The following is a 20,222-nucleotide window of genomic DNA, read 5'->3' as shown; positions in this document are numbered from 1 at the left end:
TAGGGATATTGTCATTCCTTATATCCTTCACAGTATAATATTAAAACCAGTTTTATACATATAGTATTTATAGTAATTATAGACTATCACTAATTATGCATATATTATAAATATATCATTTATATGTTATGTAATATAGTATATCACATATATTATGCATACATAATTTAATTTTTCTACTTGTCTGTCCAGGAATTAAACTAGCAATATCTTTGAAAATGGATAATAAAGTAGGGTCCTTCCAATTTCGATTGTAACATAGAGTTTTACTCAATTAGTAGTTATTTATTCTGAATTGGTTTAGAAATGGAATATCAGAATATAATTGAGCATTCAAAAATAATTATGTAAGAATATGCCAAGGATGGGGTTAAAAATCTATAACCTGACTCATGTATGTAATTACTGCTACTTAGGGGCTGAGATCTGAAGATAGCTATATGAAGCCAGTCTGAGAGAAATGGCTCAGGGACAAAACCCAGTCTCAGTAATGGCACAAAAATAAATTATGTGACAAAAACATACATATATGTTTCTTTACATAAAGTTGTCATTCCTTGTATCCTTCACAGTATAATACTAAAATGTTTTATACATATATTATTTATAGTAGTCGTAGAATATTAGTAATGATACATATATATGTATATATATATGATATATAAATATATAATTTCTATGTTATGTAATAAGATACATTACATATATTATGCACACCTAATTTATACTGATAACACTAATATCCATTAAATTGATATATGTTTTAGAATAGGGAATAGATTTTTTTTTGGTACAACAAGGAAGTAAGTAGACACAAAAATTATTCCTTTTGGATTGTATATCCATAACAATCTATTCACTGTGTATTGAGGGTACTGATTGATAAAAGCCTGTGTTCGTCAGCACAGGTGTCTTTGATACCAGGAATAATAAACAGTGGAAGCTGAATGATGTTCATTCAGGTATTTCTTTAGAAATTAAACTGATCTTCCTTTGATATAAAGATCACTTGTGCTGTCATTATCCACACCCTTTTCATTTAAAAATATTTATATTCTGTATCAATGTTATTTATCTCATAACCATAATTAGGAAGATAATGTGGATTCATCTGCTCCATAGCTCTTGAAAAGTAATGAATGTGACACAGAATATCCTCAGATGTGGATGGTGGAATTCTGGATTTGAATTATGGGTCTCAACTGATCAGTCTTAGCAACTTGGGAAATTTGTTTGGGCTTCTTTCCTACTTTTGTTTTTAATAAAAAACTTAATGTATTTCCTAACTTGAAGAACACTCATGAGCACTTAAATTACCCTAATGCAGGTTCAGTGCGTGGAATGGTGTCTGCACATTGTGTAGTAGGTCCCCAAGAAGTCAGCTTCCATCAACATGGTCACAGCATCCTTCCTGAAGGACTTAAGAAATATATACCCAATTGATGTTAATATCTTTGAAAATTTGTCTTTACTAAAAAAAGTCTTGTCCTCATATGAAACAATGAAAGCAATATTAGGGTTGTCCTGTGGCTTTTATTATGAAGGAGTTTTGCCTAAATTCATTCTTACTCTATTAGTGGTAGCAGTGACGTTCTTTAGTGCTACCCTTCATATTTCTAGTTCTGTGTTCCAGTTGGAATACCACTGTAACTTCGTTTATAATCTTTGTTATAAGAATAAATAAACTACAACTGCTGAAGTTTTCAATAGTCAATGCATTACATTTTATGTGCTTAATATTTTCCTGAAATTATTACCTTTGGATTATATATCCCTAACAAACTATTTTTTATGATTTCTTATATGATTTATATAGATTTCTTATGTAATTCTTATATGACATCTTAGAGATCCATAAATAAAACATCTCAGAACAGGAAAAGAGTAGGTAAGAAGTCATAAACAATACTATTATGGTGCTCTTAATGGCTAAGTGTAAAGAATATGTGACAAAACTGTTGGAAGATTCATTTGTTGTTTTTTTTTTTGTTTGCTATTCTCTCCCCTTTCTTTGTAGAAAAGGTTCTCACTATAAAGTGCCAACTGATCTGGACCTTTCAAGGCTTGTCTCAGTGACATAAGTGATGGGATTAGGGACATGCTCCCATGGCTGGCTTTTCGGAAGTTCACAATATCGCAATACCTATACACATAAAGAAACTTTTGTGAGTAATGTGTATTCACTTCCTCAATAGCCACAATGTCAAAACATCAAATTACTAACAACTGGCATCACTAACACCTCCATAAATCAAATGCAAACTAAAAGCTCTACTTCAAAAACCAACATCTAAGGCAGTGTTGGAAATACAAGAAGATACATAACACATCTAAAGGAGTGAGTTCTTTAACACTGGCAATGAGCAGTGATAGCTGAATTTTTAACCAGGCTTGAAAAGTTCGGGTGTCCACTAACTATGTGATTAGAGTTGCAGTGTTGACCTTGGTATCAAGATTGGAGGTAACATTCTAAGGCAGCTAAGTTGCTGGAATATTGTAGCTCGATACAGTGTGACCCTTCCTGATAATGGTAAACAGAGAGTAGAAGCTAAGTCAGTAAAATGTATAGGAAGGATTCTCCACTGAGAATAATTTCAGGGGGTGATCATTACTCTTGCGTTGAAAATGAATAGCCCATCATTCTGCTTTAAGCTCTAGCATATTTATGATTTGAGAACAATTATAGCAAACCACTGTGCCATGAGTGCTGAGCAGTGTAGGTGTATATTACAATAATATATGTAAAAATCCTTACTGGTATGGAATGGCCTGACCCTGACACTTCATTCTGTGTTGTTGAGTTTCATGGAGAAATGTTCATAATTAGGCAATTCACACTCATCTAAGTCTGAATCAGTCAACTGAGATAAGACATTAGGGTCATCACTCCAGTGACATGGTCTGTGACCTGTGAAATAAATAACATTATTTAACAATGCATATGTGTTTCTGAAAATGCATGCAATACCAAATACCAAATATACAAAAGGGACAATTATCCATCTCATATTATCAGAAGTAAAGATATTCCTGAATTGTACTTACTTGCTAGAGGATCACAGGGTCACTGCTAACGTTTGGTATCTTTGCTCAATCTTCCTCAATCTTTTTTGAGGAAGTGTTTTTCCATAGTTTGTTTTGAGGTGTTCAGAAAATCAGTACTGTCACTAACCGCAACCATGGGAAAGGAAAGATGATGGGATACCTGGCCAAAAAACTGAGAAATCACTGGAAATGATAGGAAAGAAGACACCAGAGGACCCAAAGCCTCATTGCCAGCTTTTGGATCACCAAATCCTGCTTAACATGTTTATATTCCTTCTACTACAAGGCAGGTGGTGGTCAGTGGCTATAGGTATGTCCACAAACTAAGGCATTAACCTAGGTTTGGTTACAACTATTAACCTGAGGTATTGTTTGTATACATAGTGATAATTGAATCCCTTATTGTTAGGGAGCAGAAGGGAGTAATAGTAATTACATCCATAACATAGACATCCATCTTGTCTCCAAAGTCTTAATCTTTTAGTGTCCAACAGCTCCAATTTATATACTTTTGAGGTAATAACTCATACCCCTGTCTTCCCTTGACTGACCTTTCCAGAGCAGAGCTCTCAGTCTTTTGATTGCTGTTTGAGATGGCTTCGCAATCTATCCCTTTCCAGGTTTAACAGTTTGACCCTAGAATCCCTCACAAGTACTGTGACAGATGTCTTATTTTGAAAACTATATTTTTTCTAGGATAGGTTCAAATTTTAAATTTTATTTTATTTCAAAAATACTGTACAGAGTGTTTACAGTTACATGAATAAGATACATTCCTCGTTGAATATTTTTATCCACTCCGTTGTTGTTCTCATTTCCTTTCCCACTCCCCACACATCCTCCCCACCCCATAGTTGTGAAGTTCATTTCTGAAAGTGTCTTGTGAATATCATTGTTGCAATGGGTCTCTCTTTGCACTTCTTTCATCAGTATAATTTTTCCCTTTCCATCTCCAAATCAGATAAATGTAAATACAAGATGGAAGGTACCAAAATCAAGACAGATTTTGCTAGGGATAAACCAATAGAAAAGACAAATGAAATAAAATAATATCTAGATACTCTACCGACATCAAGGTTGATATCTAAAAAAAAATTTGCTGTTTCCATGTCATGGAGTTCATTTCAATTAGCATCATTTTGTAAGGTCAAATGTATATAACTCTGGAGCCAGCAATCCCACTCTTGGTCTTGTAGAAATGATCTCAATCTAAAACACACTAAATCTACAACTATATTTTTTGCAGCATTATTACTATAACTAAGATATGGAACCAATCAAGATGCCCCTCAATGGATGAATAGATCAAGAAAATGTTGTAATTTTATGCTTCTATCAGAAAGAATGATAGAATGATAGCCCCTTTCTTAAGAAAAGGGAAAGACTTGGAAAACAATCATATTATGTTAAGGAAGCCTTACTCAAAGAAAAATAGGTTCCAAGGTTTGCCTCATTTTTATTAATTAATATATGCTTAGGATAGTCCTGACAGACAGGTTTACTTTTTAAACTCTTAATATTCCCTTTTTTTCTCTCGCTCTTCCTATTTCATGCCAATTGTGTGTGTGTGTGTGTGTGTGTGTGTGTGTGTGTGTGTGTGTGTGTACGCGCACAGTAATGAAACTTGATTCGGAGCCTCAAATTCTTGCTTGGTTTCTTCATTCATGACTGACTGAGTCTGTACTATTTCAACCAAGGTTTCACTCTGTCTTTGATTTAACAATTGAACATAAATATCTCATGGATTGCTACCCCAGCCATCTGTGAACCATGATCTTCCAATCTCAGCCTCGTGACTATATAAGAATAGGGATGAGGCACTGGCATCCAGCTTTATTGCCAAGTGTTTTTTTGCTTTGATTTGTTTTTGTTTTTTTTGTTGTTTTGTGCATTCAAAATCTGTAAGGAAAACAAATCACTTATAACCAAGAATATTCACATAAAATGTGTGTTGTTTAAATATTACTTTATTAATGTTATCCTTTTATATCCACATTATGTGATTTGATTTTTTTGAACTCTATCGTTGCAAATGGTCAAATCACATATATAATTTGAATCTTCTTTTCTTGGTTTTAGAGTGTGTTTCAAAACAGAATTTACCAAGGTTTAACTCTGCACTACAGAAGCAGCACCTTTATGATTATTCAATACCCTGTAAATCATAAGTTCATCACTTCTTGTGGCACCATATGAGCCTATAATACCTCCACATAGTTTAGACCTCAATGGCGTGCACTCTTCTGCCAAATATGCAAGGACATCCTTTGTAATTCTCCTTGGATTTTCACTGTTCTTCTCTCTACTCTCCCATGCTAAGTCCTGTGATGATCATGTTGATTTTCTTCCCTGTTACATTCATCATTGCATCTTGGGATCTACTGTTATGCACTACTGTACTTCTATCTATTCTCCTTGTGCTTCATCTTGTACCCCTCTCACCGCAGAGGGTCAGAGATTGAGGATATTTTCTTCACTCTTTAGCTCAGACATCTATCTTTACTTTCTAGCAATACATTCATTGAATTCTTTCTGTAAAGTCTAATGCCTTGAAAATGATTACTGCATTTTCATGGCTTTGTTATTTGGCATTGGGGAAGTACATAGATCAGTAACTGTAACTTAGGTAAAAGAAGACTGCAATCATGCCTCCGTAGATGTTGTTCATTGGGTAATGTTTACTTCAAGATCTTCCTGCCTGCTTCCTATTCACTGTTTATTTTTAAAGTAGCCTTTTCTTCTGGAAAGTATTTATGGGCCTAGTGTAGATCAATTCCTACTTTAATTAGTCATTAATTTTATTCCAACATCATTTTGCAGATCCTTCTGAGTTTCTTCAGGGTCTGTATAGTAATGCTTCACATTCTTAGATATGATTTTAACATCGATGCATCCGATGATAAAAACACATTGCTTAAGTCACCATTTTGATGATTGAAAAGAAACCATGCTGCAATCTCACTATATCGCAATTTTCTGGTTTTAAATTCTTTTAGATTAGAATTGATGCTGGAGAACGAACATTCTGTGTACAATTTTATATTTTCCTAATTATTTTTAGTATACTTTCCAATATTGTATAAAGTTAAAACATTACTACTTACTTAGTTTTAGGATTTCTAAAATGGTTAGAGTAAAAGTTCTATTCATTCACAATTTTAAGACAACATTGTCCATTATGACCAAGTGAGATATTTTAAACTTTTTATTTGTGGTCCTTATTGGTGGTGCTGGGGAATCAAGTTCTTAGCTTCATGTGTCTTAGTCTACTGTGTGCCTCTGAGCCTGATGTGACCTATGGTTTTATTTTCAATCAACTGGGATAAAGAAAAATTTCCCTAGGAAGGATTTAATACTTGGTTACTTTCTCCAGTATCTCTCACACACATAAAAGTAATATAATTCTACACTGACAGAAAATGGTGTTCTTATATTTTATTTATTAGTAGTAACTTTTTGTTTTTTGTAGCCCCACTCTTCACTATGTCTTGCACATTTGCTATCCCTCCTTCCCATAAAACTTGACTAGATCAACTGGAAACCCACTTCTAGTCACCATCCTCCTTAAAAAGCTCAACCTTAAATAACCTACCCCCTCGTAGCAATGCTAAAAACTTTCAAAGGCCTGACTGCAACCAGACTCCTTCCTGAAAGCCCTCCTCTGCTTTAGGGAAATCCCTCTTCCACTCCACCCCTTCCTGGAATCCCTGCTGTGCACCACCAGAAACCAGGCCACATCCATATCTCCTTCTATGTCCCACCTTGCTGCAATAGAACCCCGCCTACACCAGGCTCCTCCCTCAAATCCCCACCTCGTCCACCAGATGAGATCCGCCCCTAACTACTCTAGTCCCTCTAGTCGCATTGCTCCCATATCCTAGTACCTCCAAACTCCTCCCTTCCCTTTCATACCCCATCCCCAACCAGCCTTTTCACTCCAGCCCCCCTGGTTTCATCAGAATCTCTGCCCATAACTAGCCGACTTGTAAGAGGCCTAATCTCTCAGACACAGCCCTGAAACTACCACTTCCCACAAAGCCCATCATGCTATACCAAAAACCCTTCATCTCCCTATAACTGCCCTTGAAGCCCTGCTTTGCTTGGCCAGAAGCTTCTCACACAGCCCATTTCCTGCCTGGAAAGCCAGCACTGCTCCACCACAACCCTCTCTACCTCCCACATCTACTCTCTCAATGCCCTGACTTGCTCTCCAGATAACCCCCCCTTGGCTCCTCCCTCAGTTCCACATCCTACTCCACCAGATACCCTGCCCACAATTATCCTACACCATTGTAATTCTTACATTCCTTCTCAAAGCCCCTCCTCCAACTAGCCCCATGGCTCCAAACCCTGCCCTGCTCCTGAAAAACTCCACTAGAAAACCCCCACCACACTATGCCATTTCTGGACACCCACATTGCTCCACTGGAAACCACTGTTCCAGTTGACCTCCTTCTGGAAGCCGAGAAAACCTCCCCCACACTCTCCCATCTCTCGACACCATCATTGCTTCACTGGAAACCACTGCACCAGTTGGCCTCCCTCTGGAAGCCTCACTAGACTCAACTTTAAATCCCAGTCCCTTCATAGTCCCTTTTGGAAGGTTGTTTTGCCCTGCTGGAAATCCTGTCCATAGTCCATGTCCTGCCTTACAACACTGAAATACCCATCCAACCTCAGTCCTCTTTTTGAAGTGGTAACTGGCAACACTAGAAACCCCATCTTAACTAGTCTAGTGCACTGGATCTTATCAGTGCTCTCACAAAGCCCTGGTCCTGAAAAATGCCTCCATACATTGTGTCTACATCCTGCTCTGCTGGAAACCCCACCTCCACCCTAACACACTTCCCAAAGGCCTGCCATTCTCCATGAGAAACTCTGCCCCTTACTAGCCTATGTCTTCCTAGTACCACCCTGCCCTCTCAAAGCCACACCCTGAAAAGCCACTCCCTCATAGCTCTGCATTCCTACTCCAGAATCCCCACCTTCTGTCAACCTCTTCTTTCCATTCCCTGCCCTGCCTTATGGAAAACCTCACCCTACATGTCCCACAAGGGCTCACAGTGTTCCACCAGATCCCCTTCTCTAAGTAACCTCCTCCTTTGTAGCCTTGTTCTTCCTTCTCAAAGTCCTGTCCCAAACATCCTCCTCCCCAGTAACCCCACCTTCTTCCAATGAAAACGTGTCCACCTGCCAGCCTCCATCCTAAATCCCATCTACTGCACAAGAGACCCCTCCTCTATCATGTCTAGTCCTTGCTGTTCCCTCCCTGATGTCTCAAAGCCCTACACAGACTGGCCTTTGCCCTCAAATCCCTGTCCTGTTCCACCATACAGGCTGTGCCAATACGAACTCCTCCTTTAAACCAGACAGAGCTCCACCAGAAACCCCATACCACCTCATCTATGAAGGTCTCATCTAGTAACTTTTATTACAAATGTGATTTTGAACATATCTGGGGAAATAGAAGTTCCAGCCTCCAGCTGGGGTCAGTCATAGAGAAGGATTTGTGCCTTTTTTTGACTTTTCAGCTAGTCCTGACAATGTAAAGTGCTCTTGTCTAAAACTGGATAAAAATCAGGCCAGTTTAATTTCAGGTGACTTCCCCCCCCCCCCAGCCTTCCTCCAACAGAAGGGATGCAAAAGACCAATTTTTGAAATGCCTTGCTAAATAAGCAAGCCCTGGGAAAATGAAGCTCAACAAAGTTACTTAGATTAAAATAAATACTGTCACAAAATTTTCTTTCAAAACTTTAAAATGTACATATAACTGATTTTGATTTTTGAGTGCTTAAAAATCTGAGTGTGTTTTGTATGTGCTTGTGAACATGTTCATGATAGAAATTGTCAACATGCTGTAACAATTGGCTGAGTTTAAGTTTAAAGTTCCAAAGGTTATGAGATTTGATCATTACTAAAAAAATTTTAAAGCATTTTCACATTGTTTGAAATAGCTTTTTAAGGATTCTTTAACTTAAAAATTAGAAAATCTGGTATTTTAGAATGCATAAAGCTGTTTACACTGTAATCAAGATATCTGGCTTAATAAAAAGGAGAAATTTAGAAGCCAACAGAAGACCTATCGTTAGGAGTGAAGGATGAACCGGCAGAAGTGCAGTTCAGCTGGTCATGCATGGTGGAACAGGCCCTGGGAAGAGTCCACGCATCGTGAATTAGGGCAAGCGGGCACAAACGCAGTTCAACTAAATCTAAAGAGTCGGACTGGGTGTGTGCCCATTCCACAGGAAGGGCCAAGTGGCCCATATTTATTCTGCCCCTTTTCCCTACAGATAGACACTGGAAACATGATGGTATAAATGAGTGATGTGAATATCTGATTATCATTGCTAAAACTGCCCCTTGGATGTGTTAAAATTAAAATTAAGAAGGCCTTAAAAAGAGGATCAAAAAGTTTATTTGTATAATGTGGTTTGCTCTCTGATATTCTGCCATTGAATATGTTATTTTTAAGGCATAAAGGTGTTAAGTCTAGCTTCTTGGTACAGTGATGGTGATTCTAATTTTTGCATTGAGAAAAAAATGTTATTTGAGCTTAAAAGTTTTCATGTGTATCTGTTTAAAAACAAGCAGCCAAAAGGAAATGAGTGACACCTAGCCTCGAGAGTTTAAGGGGTTTTTCAAAATGCAACTAAAAACTAAAGTATAGAATATTAAAACAGAGATGAATAGGAGGCTTACAAATTAGGAATGGATTTCTGTATATAAAGTTTAAAAGTAAAATTGTTCTAAACATTTGCCTCAAAGTACAAAAAGGAAAAATTAGAATTACCAAAGTTATTGCTTAATTCCTATTTCAGTTTGGTCTCATAGGTTGTTTTTTTTTTTTTTTTTTTCCATAACAGTTCCCAGCAGATCCACAAAAACGAGTGAGGATTCTTGTAAGTTTGTCAGATGTAACTTTGGCTCTTAATAAGTTTCAGGTGAGAATATGCTTAAAAGCTACTACTATGTTGACTGTCTTTTTGCTTTTAATTGGAGTAAAATGGCCTTTTATGAGACTCATTGATCTGAAAACTGGTTCGAATCCAGCCTGGGCAGATAAAGGTCTCTGTGAGAATGTCACCTCTACTCAGCCAGCAGAAGGCAGAAAGAGCAAGCAGACCTGCTTTAGGATTCAATGTGGCAGAGTGCTAACCTTGAGCTGTAGAGCTGAGGGACAGCACTCAGGCCCCAATTTCAAGTCCAGCAACCAACTAAGGGAATTGCCAATGAGGCATTGTTTCCAGTGTGGAGAAGACACTCCTTGGACGAAAGTAATAGAGGAGCAGCATCCAGAGACCGTAAGCCACTGCTTAGAAGGCAGAAATAATGTCAGATCCTTGAGTCATTTGTGCATGGCCCTTCAAAAATTGGTCAGACCCAGAAGGTCATGGGAAGATAGTTTGTAAGCATGTCTATGACTGAAAGGGACAGGAACTTGTCAGTCATCTGTGATATTAGTAAAAAGCTAAGGTTGCAAAATGTGGAGGATAGTTTAAATCCCAACCCCTGTATGTGCCAAAAGCTCTAATTGGCAGTAACTTTTGAGCTGACACCACCTACATGAAATTCATCTTCTCAGGAAAAGTTTGTAAACCTGAGAGTGTGTTTCTATTGATATCTGTCTGAAGGCCTGCATAGGTATCTCAGACATTGTTAGGATTACTAGAGATCACGTTCCAAAGCCATTCATAAAGATCCTTTTGCAAACCAGAAGACTAAAGAAGCTCCACTGCTGTAGCCAGAAAAATGGTCTGTGCATTTGTCAAAAGTTAAAATATTGTTCTTAACCTCTTTGTAAAATAGGCTAAGTTTATAGGTTCCTGGCTAGGTAGGATCAACACTCCTGAGTCAGCTTCAAGAAGTGACAGAAGATGAATCTTTGCCCATCATCCCTTATTATGAACAAGGGAAAATATTCACTTTTTAAAAAATGTGGCAAAGTAGACAGAAGGAAAAGGCATGGGAAATAATAGTACAGGCCTGAGTCCTCTATATCTGCTTAGAAAATCCTAGCTTTATTAAAAGATCTATTTGTTTAAAAAGTTGTCATCTTGGTAAATTGTCCTGGGCTATTGTGTAAATTGTCTTTAAAACTAGTGGAGTCACAGCCTGCCAAACATATGCAATGTATCCTTACCAGTCTATGTAGGAATTTGCAGTCCAGCACGAGATGTGACAGCCCCTTGGAGCCACTGAGAGACCCTGCTGCTGCTGTTGCACATCCTAATGGGTAAAGTTCAACAACAGCCTGACAGTTACCTGGAGGAAATCTACATCATCACTCAGATCACCTCCACCGTGGTAAAGGTAGACTGCACTCCTGACTGATTCCATCACCTGAAAATGCTTCCCGGTTGAAAGCTGCTACAACTAAGATCGTGTGGGATATTCTCTTGGTAATATGCAGTAATTCTCTATACTCCCACAGTAGATATTGGGAACAAGGATATCACTGGCTTGCCTTAGCCTTTGGAGTCTAAAAGCCACACAAATACATTAGTTTTTATTCATCCTAACTTCAATTCAACTCATCTTTCTAAAAATAGTTTTTAGTTTCACTCATTATCTTGTCTTTATTGTAAACCTAACCCTAACCCTCACCGTAATCATACTCTAATCTTAATATTATTAGCAGTTTTCTATTTCACATTAATCCTAATTCTAACTCTACTTGTTATTCGAAGATTTACTTTGTTTGACCCTAAATTTTCCGTTTCCCTAATGCTTACACTAAGCCTAGCTGGAACTAAAACCTAACTTTCACCCTAATGATAATCCAATTCTAATGTTTAAGAAAAATACACTAGCTTTTAATCATTCTAATAAATACTCCAGTTTTCACTCTGGAAATGAGTTTCAGTTTGCCCTAATTCTCACAAATTTTCTGACTCTACCTCGAAAGTTATCTTTTTCCCTAACAGGAGCCATTATATTACTTTTCCTCACATTCTCTTACCAGGAAAAATACCGTAGTTTCCATTGATTCTGCCTTTTTCTGAACCACTGTATCTGAAAAGAGTTTCAGATTTACTTACCATCTAGTCCATTACTTAACGCTAACTCTCAACCTAAACCTGTCTGGAAAACTCTCATTAATCACTACAAGAATGATCACTGAGAAATAAATATAATGATAATGTTCTAGTTACTATTCAGCCTCATATATTTGCTTCTACTTGTTAGCGAACACAATTTTATACTAAAAGCTTTATTATTCGTAACAGTAAATATAATCAGAAGAAAATACTGACCCTAATCTTAATCCAAATTATATGACAATACTAACACTAACACAAGTACACTAGTTTTCACTCATCCTTCCAAACATAGGTTTCAATTTTTCCAATATCTTAGTCATTTTCTAACCCTAAACGTAATCTTTCTTAACTGGAACATTGAGAATAACCATCAGCCTAATTGTGAGTAGATTCTAATATTAATAGCAATACCCTAGTTTACATTCATTCTAATTCTTACCAGGCTTATATTAAAATTTACCTTCAATTAGACCCTCATTTTTTTTTCTCCTTCACACTAAGCCTAACCATTGCTGGAATCCTAACTAACCATTACCTTGACACTAATCCTATCCCAATTCTAAAATTTATGAAAAATGCTCATTTTGTGCAATCCTAACTGAAATTCCATTGGTAATTCTTGAAATAAATTGTAGGTTTTCTGTAAACCCTAAAGATTTTTCACTCTTAACTCTGAATGTATTTTGTTCCATAACAGGCATCATTATACCCATTGATCTCAAATCTTGATTTTATGAAATACATTGTACTTCCATTATCCCAGCTTTTCCTGAATTCCTAGAACCTAAAAAAAGGTTCAGCTTTACTTAATATTTAACATTTCTTTTTTTATTTTTTCCTTTTTGTCGGTCGTGGGGCTTGCACTCTGGGCCAGGGCATAATCCCTGAGTTCTTTAGCCCAAGGTGTGCATTTAACCAATTGAGCCACAGCACCGCTTTTATGTTTTATAGTGGTTAATTTGAGATAAAAGTCTCATGGACTTTCCTGCCTGGGCTACCTTTGAACTGCGATCCTCAGAAAATAGCTTCCTGAGTAGCTAGGATAATAGGCCTGAGCCACTAGTTTAACCCATTTCTTTACTCTATCCTCAACTCCAGTTAACCAGAAAACTAATCTAAATCACATTCTGATTTAACACCAAATGGTTAATGTAAGGAAAATTGTCTAGATTCTATTCAATCACACATTTTTTTGGCTTCTAATTCTAATTGGAAAACTGAAATTCACCTTAAAGCTTATCCTTCCCTAACCCTAACCGGAACAAAAATGTATCTCACACTTTAAACCAAATTATATCTGAATGTTTAAAGTAACACAGACTGGTTTTCATTCATTCTTCTTAAAATATGTGGCAGTTTTACACAATGTCTTACATGTTTTTCTCATCTTAACCCCATTCTAACTGGCACACCTTTCCTAATCCTAAACCTACGTATAACCGAATCATCATGTTAGTAGCAAGCCACTTTTTTCATATTTATCCTAACTCTTGCTCAGCGTGTAGGTCTAACTTTTACTTGCATTTTGAACATAAATTTTTAACTGTTTTTCTCTGTCCTGTCAGGTTTTATTTTACATTATTTTTAAATTTTTTATTTTGTTGAAAAGATGCTTTAAAGAGGGATTAGTTACATATATAAGGTAAGGAATACGTTTCTTGTTGAGCATTGTTACCCCTTTCTTTCTTGTTCTCTCACTATCCCATCCCTCCCCACTTCTCATACCTTTCCCTTCCCATGGTATAAACTTCATTTTCAACATAGTGTCTTGTGAGTATCATTGTTGCAGTGGTTCATCCTGTGATGAACCTAAATTTTCTATTTCTCTAATCCTAATTCTAATTCTGTCAGAGATCCTAACCCTAAAAATAATAATAATGATAGCTCAATTCAAAAGTTAACAAAAGATATTCAGGTTTTTATTTATTCTATTAATTCACTGTACATCTTGAATTAACTTGCAATTTAGCTTAAATCTTCCAAATTAGTTTATATGTGCATATATAAAGATGTAATTTTATGTGAAAAACAGAAGATCTTTGGAGGAAGGAGTAATGAGAAAGAAATAGAGGGAGTATAAACAAATACCGTTAAAGATCTTATGGAATTGTCACTTCTGACAATTAATATCTATTAACAAAATAACTAAAAATTAATAAAGAACACACTGCCTTCTAATGTTCTTTAAGAGAGCCATGATCTATCTTCTGAAAAAAAAAAAACTCGTGTTAGATAAACTTTGTCCATGCATAATTTATATTGTTTGCCAATTATTTAACTTAATGAATAAAAATTTATCAAATAAGATTCCATGACAAAAATATAAAACGGTTACTTAGCAATTGTTTGAGAAAAAGTTATTGTCATGAGTTTTAAGAAATGGAATTGCTATTTCCCTGCAAAGCAATGACTTAGGTTTACTAATCTAGTATTTGTAGTAAGTTTAGAGAACATAATTGGCATGAAAAACAACTAACTGTACATCTTGTTTCTTGAATGAGTGATATTTTAAACATTGTCTTTTATTCAAATAAATACTTAGGTTTACATTTCAAAATAATTTCAATTTTATCTCCTTTCAGAACAAGTACTTACCCTGCAATTAAATGTACTAGCATGTTCAGGTATTTAGAAGCTAAATTTTCTATGTTTTACATGTAGCTCTACATATTCAGGATGACATGATTTTTTTATTCATAAATGTCTAACGTCAGATTTTTGCTTCATCAATAAAAATTGGCTCATGAGGTTGTAGTGAAGGCTCCAGTAACCAGAGTGGTCAACACCATTTCCTGAATTCTAAATTTTAAATCAAATCATTTTTAAGCTTTGATAATATCATTTATTGTCTCTTCAGAGCAATTAATCTAAAACAAATACTACTTTTAAACATTTCACTCACATTGTAAAGAATATTAACATAGGTCAAAAAGAGACTAATTATTCCAGACTCATCATATTTGGTGATCTTAGTGTGAAGAATGCAGAGAGTAGAAGGTCCATATACTCAATAAATAGTTTTGGTTAAATTAAGTCATATATCTGGATTTCTAATTTGGAGGTTAATCACATGGAAACAGGAAAACAATAAAAAAAGTACTTTGGAATCAACAGAAAAAGATATTTGTGCATGTACCACAGTTGCTTTATTTGTTTGTAGGTGAACACTGGACTTCGATTTCTATCTTAGCTGTTGTTGTGAATAATGTGAATAACAATGAATTACAGATATATTTATGAGTTACCCAGAGAGAAATAATTACACGATTGGTGGGACAGATGATATTTCAACTTTGGATTTCTTTAGAAAACTGCATACTACTTTCTACAACGAGAACACTAACCTGTATTTTGACCAAGAGTGTTGAAAATTTCCTTTTCTCCACACTGTCGCCAGCCAACATTATTACATTTTTGAGTTTTTTTAAAGGGCAGGTTTTTACTATGTGCAGTACCCAAGACTGGCCTTAAACTCAAATCCTTTTACTCTACCCTCCAATCACTTGGAATTACCAGCCTTTACCTCCACACCTGGTTCCTTGGATATTTTTTATAAGAGTTATATTAGTTAAGAAGTAGCATCAAAGTAATTTTGAATTGCATTTCTCTAATGACTTCTGCTCACAAAGCATTAAGCTAGCACAGAAGTTGCATTAAATACAAATTTGTAAATCCGCAGGCAATTTTCAGGGCTTTTTGGAAAACATGTCTATTCAGAACTTTTGTCCACTTTTAATCAAGTTTCTTGTTAATCCCATCTTTAATCTCTCTATAGAAAATCAATAATTAATCAAGGTAGTAGAAAGGAAAAAAATTAAGCAGCTCCTAAAATTTTTAAATTTTTAATAACATGATATTGCTTAAATCATTTTCTGTTAACGCTTGAGACTATGTAACTCAATTTAGTTAGACCTTTTACAAGGCTTTATATATTTTATTTATTTTACTTTGATTGTTCTTTCCAAAGCCTGTACGGCTAATTTCACTTTCTTTCTTTCAGTCTCATGTAGTTCAGATTTCAAACTGAAGAATAAATGGAAGGAAGCAAACAAAAAATACAGTTCCCCTCATCTGATGATGCCTCTACAAGAATGAGGAAAGTGTTCATCCTTCTAAGGACCTATGATAAAATATCAAAAAGACATTTTATTCTTCTAGATCTTCCTTATCATTGCTATGTAACTTAAATGAAGTAAAACACAGTATACTGCTCCGATACTTTTATGTTTTTTCAAGTTTGCACATTTTTATATGGCTTTCACCTCAGTCTACAACATTCCTTCATTGTTCTGTCTCTGATATTTTTACACTATCACGACATAAGATAACCAGTTTGATTTACAGCATGAGAAGTTATCCACCTGGCTTACTTGGAAGCTGAGCATGGTCAATAGATATTACTTCTGGTTGCTAACACTACATGTAATGATTTCTGTACTACTTATCATATTCTATTTAATATTTAAAAAAGAATGCTGGCTAAACTCAAAGGTCATTCATAGGTTTATGTTAAGTGTTTCACAACTTTTATTCTCTTACTTCTTAAGATAACATTTGGTATAATGCTAATGTTATTACCATTGTAGTGTTGGGAAAAATTGTAGTAAAAAACTGTAAGTGCATGGCCCAAAGATACACACAGTGAGGAAGGAAATGAGTCAGTTTCCAAAAGTCTTTCAGCAATGCCAAAAAGGTGGGTAAAATCTCTCCATTCTCTTATACTCTCAATTCAATATTCATATTGTCCAAGAAATAATAGCATAGCAAATATTTCCCATGGTGATTGTTTTCTGTCACATTTTGTCTTCAACACAGAGTGTGTTGGTGACCTTAGGTTATCATGCACAGAGCTGAGCTTACAAATTGAGGTCCGAAGACAGCCAAATTTCTTCTGTCCCACAGTTCCAGTTTCTTTTTTAAAAAGTACTAAAACTTTTAAATATCATCACTTACTATCTTTTAACAATCCCCAAACGAATTAAATTGACATATAATCACTCAAAAGGCTTTCAAATTCGGTGATGATAAAACAGGCCCCCATGAAGTAAATTTTCTTTTACTTTTAAAATTGTTCTAAAAGCCTTGTGCTGGCTGGTCTCACCTATAATCCTATCTACTCTGAATATTTGCTCAGGAGACTGAGATCTGTGGATAACACTTGGGAGCCAATCAGGACCAAAAATAAAACTTCATGAAATTATTTTTCAAAATGTTTAATGAACTAGCAAAGAGCCAAGAATTGCTTATATCGTAGCTTATATCGTAGCTCACCAATCTAGATAGGAAAGGCCTAGTAAGGCCTTGAAGCCCTGATTTAAATTCTGAGCATTCCAATATACATGCAAGGTGTTTGTTCTCATGCACGTGCGTGTATGCTTGCGCGCTGCCGCACTCACACACACACACATTTATTCAAATTACCTTCATATCAGTGTTCTGAATTAATTTCTTTATTAACAATATTATATGGGTAAAATAGAGGAAATAAACTCTTCCACCTAAGAAAATTTTTATATGTTTTTTTATGGTAATAATACTGTGCAGAGGGGTCACATTTACATGAACATGGAAACTAGTAAGTTTCCTAACAAGCATTGTTACCTCCTCCTTTATATTTCCCCTACCATCCCTTCCCTCCCACCTCCACAAGTACACTCCCCTCCCCCTTCCTTCCTCCGCCTAAATTGTAAAGTTCATTTTTCAACATAGTGTCTTGTGCATCTCATTGTTACAATGGGTCAACCTGTATCGCTATTTGAGCATTTTTTCCCTTCCCCTCCCCAAATTAGAGAAGCATACATACAAGATGTAAGTGTACCAACTTCAAATACAGAGAAAACAGGGGTTATAGTGTGGGGAGAAACATACAAAAAACAAAAAAAATGACATCACACATTATAAGTACGTTAGAAACAATAGCAAGAAACAAAAACCCACTTGTGTCCCTATCATGGGGTTCAATTTCTTTAACATCATCTTATCTGGTTATATGCACATATCTTTTGAACTTTTCTGCTTATCCCAGACATACATTCGTTATTGAAAATAAGGGAAATCATGGGACCTATATTTCTTTGGACTTGGCTTACTTCACTCAATAAATTTTTTCCAAGTCTTTCCATTTCCTAACAAATTGGGCGATATCATTCTTTCTGATGGAGGCAAAGAATTCCATTGTGTATATATAACACATTTTCTTGATCCATTCATCTAATGGGGGCATCTGTGTTGGTTCCATATCTTAGCTATCGTAAATAATGTTGCAATAACCATAGTTGTGCTGGTAGTTTTAGTATGGTCTTTTTTATGATCATTTGGATGAATCCCCAAAAGTGGGATTACTGTGTTATAGGGGAGTTTTATGTGGAGTCTTCTGAGGCACCTCCATACTGCTTTCCAAAGTAGTTGAACAAATTTACACTCCCACCAAGAATGCAGTACCGTTCCCTTGTGGCCACATACGTTTCAGCATCTGTTGCTGTAAATATATGGAACGCTCCAAGACTTTGCATGTCATCCTTGCGCAGGGTGCATGCTAATCTTCTCTGTATCGTTCCAATGTTAGGGTATGTGATGCTAAATTGAGCACAGAACAGTTTTTATATATAAAGTATAATGTTTAATTGATTTTATTAAGCTAGGCAATTCAACAAAAAGTAAGTTCAAAAGAATTGTTGTGAAATTATAGAATCATGTATTTCTTACATAAGCACACAATTAAGAATAAAATCAAGATAGACATGCCAAAAACAAAATAATTCCAGATATTTGTAGTTCAAGAGATGTGTAGGAGGAGAAATTCAATTATTCTATACAAGGCACCTGTCAAAATGAACATTGCAGCAAGTGTTAAGGTTTGTTAAAAGTTTTAATGTTTTAAATATGCTTAATTTTGAGATTTTGCTTATATATGCCAAAAATAGGACTGTTTGGCAGGTATAAAACTTTTCTGTAAAGTATTTAAGATTTATGATAACAGACATTAAGTACTAAGTATGTGCATTTCAGAGTTTATGGAAACTTTATTAATGAGAAGTTGCAGTCTTTGTGTAAAGGAGCAGAGTGAAGAGTTACGACTTAAACTACAAAGTTTCTGTTAAAAGTTTAGTGATTCCTTACTTTATTTGTTAGCAAGGAATAAATGATGATATAAGCCATAATGTACACATGTATGTTACTATTCACACACATACATATTCTCATGTATACATGCACCCATGGAGAAAGACACATAATTACAGCCAACACAAGTTTCACCAGTTGTTGAATATGCCTTAAAAGGAATAATTGGAACAATATATGTTGAAGATGTATTTGTCCCTAAGAGTTCATTTTCCACTCTTCTTATCTCTTAAAACTGGTAGTTTTAGAGAGATTTGACTTTCAAAATGCAGTACAAGTGATAGCAAGTCACTTGGAAACCTCAGTAAGTATAAGTCTTATGGTATCTCCCTGCTCCTCACGGAATGCTTACTCTTGTAGACATTCTCAACAACCAAAGTAGCAGGAGAATACCCTGGTAAAGAGTAAAGTTATAAGGCTTTAAATGGCATCCTTACTTGAGCTCTTTTTCCAACAACCAGCATGAATTCCTAGGCAGATGAGTGAGTCCTCAGAAAACTGGACTCTACATATACATTTAACTAACCCATGTGAAAATTCCTAGGCGAGAAATGCTGGCTGAGGTCTTGCTGATTTCCTGGCGAAGAAAATAAGAAAAAAAGAAAGTATTTTTAAAGTTTTAATGTTTAAGAATAATTTGTAACCTGTCAATAAATGTGTAGAACACAAATAGCAACTGACAAAAAAATGATGGCATTTCATTTATGTGCTCTTGGACTTGGGCAGTGATTTTAGATGTGTCTACACAAGTAGAATCAGCATAAATCAAGCGAGCATTTCTTCATTTAAGATATAAGTAAAGGATACTGGTTGACCCATTGTAACAACGAAATATACAAGACATTCTAACAGAGGATGGGTGAAGGGGGGGAGGTGGAGAGGTGTGAAGGGAAGGGATGGTAGGGGAAAAACAAAGGAGGGGGTAACAATGCTCAATAAGAAATGTACTCATTACCTTACTTATGTAAATGTAACCCCTCTGTACAGTATTTATAATAAAAATATATGTTAAAA

The 20,222-nt window shown here is 35.7% G+C and overlaps 1 non-coding gene across 1 annotated transcript; it reads right to left on the bottom strand.

Moving 5' to 3' along the window:
- Nucleotides 1-18,568: 18,568 nt before the first annotated feature.
- Nucleotides 18,569-18,675, bottom strand: LOC122095065. The gene has a single exon (XR_006145015.1). It is a non-coding gene; the product is annotated as a U6 spliceosomal RNA (small nuclear RNA).
- Nucleotides 18,676-20,222: the final 1,547 nt, after the last annotated feature.

This window comes from Dipodomys spectabilis, unplaced genomic scaffold (genome assembly GCF_019054845.1).
Source record: "Dipodomys spectabilis isolate Male_0828 unplaced genomic scaffold, ASM1905484v1 ptg000333l, whole genome shotgun sequence".
Classification (NCBI taxonomy): Eukaryota; Metazoa; Chordata; class Mammalia; order Rodentia; family Heteromyidae; genus Dipodomys; species Dipodomys spectabilis.
The sequence above is the reverse complement of the archived record's forward strand: the minus strand, read 5'-3'. Positions and strand labels throughout refer to the sequence as shown.